This window comes from Mastomys coucha, unplaced genomic scaffold, assembly GCF_008632895.1.
Source record: "Mastomys coucha isolate ucsf_1 unplaced genomic scaffold, UCSF_Mcou_1 pScaffold16, whole genome shotgun sequence".
Classification (NCBI taxonomy): Eukaryota; Metazoa; Chordata; class Mammalia; order Rodentia; family Muridae; genus Mastomys; species Mastomys coucha.
This window is the reverse complement of record NW_022196898.1, coordinates 102,877,370-102,877,977: the sequence shown is the minus strand read 5'-3', so window position 1 is coordinate 102,877,977 and position 608 is coordinate 102,877,370. Positions and strand designations below refer to the sequence as shown.

Below are 608 nucleotides of genomic sequence, written 5' to 3'. Positions count from 1 at the left end.
CTCTCTCTCTCTCTCTCTCTCTCTCTCTCTCTCTGCCTCTCCCTCTCCTTCCACAAAGTTTATAGTCACATTTCAGATTTTTGTATGCAGCATAAAGAATGAGAAGGGACATTTATTAATAAGATGGTCTCACAGATATGACCAAAACTACCCTCATTCTTGACCTATGAATACTGCCACATGTGTTTCAGTGCCTTGAATTCTGCTCCATTTCCTGAGACTGACAGATCATAGGGGTCCCCAATAGACATATCTACATGATATCTCCTACATCTCTGCCTCAAAGAACAGAAAGAATGTGTCCAAATACTACTAAGTCTGCTGTGAAAGAGTCTCTCCTAGAAACGGCTGCATAAAGAAGACCATTGATATAGCAACATCAATCAATGGACATGTTAACATTGAAGAGAAGAAATGTTGCAGGTCTCACACCTGGGACAAGAACTACAAACAACTATTGACTGTCAGGAGAAGGAGAATTAGCCTCTCCAATGGGTAAGCATCCTTATTGATTTTCCAGTACATAGTGTTCAGTCTTGAAACAGTATACATACAAACAATGAAACTGGACACACCAGGTTTAAGTATAATATTATATATATATATAT

General features: G+C 38.7%; 1 long non-coding RNA gene across 2 annotated transcripts in view; it reads left to right on the top strand.

Annotated features, from left to right (window-relative positions):
• LOC116094412 overlaps positions 1-608 on the top strand; it is a 16,394-nt gene that overhangs the window by 3,739 nt on the left and 12,047 nt on the right. The window contains exon 2 of one of the 2 annotated variants that reach the window (XR_004120095.1): positions 192-495. This is a non-coding gene — a long non-coding RNA (uncharacterized LOC116094412). The remainder of the gene's footprint in view (positions 1-191; positions 496-608) is intronic. The other variant, XR_004120096.1, reaches the window with a different exon arrangement.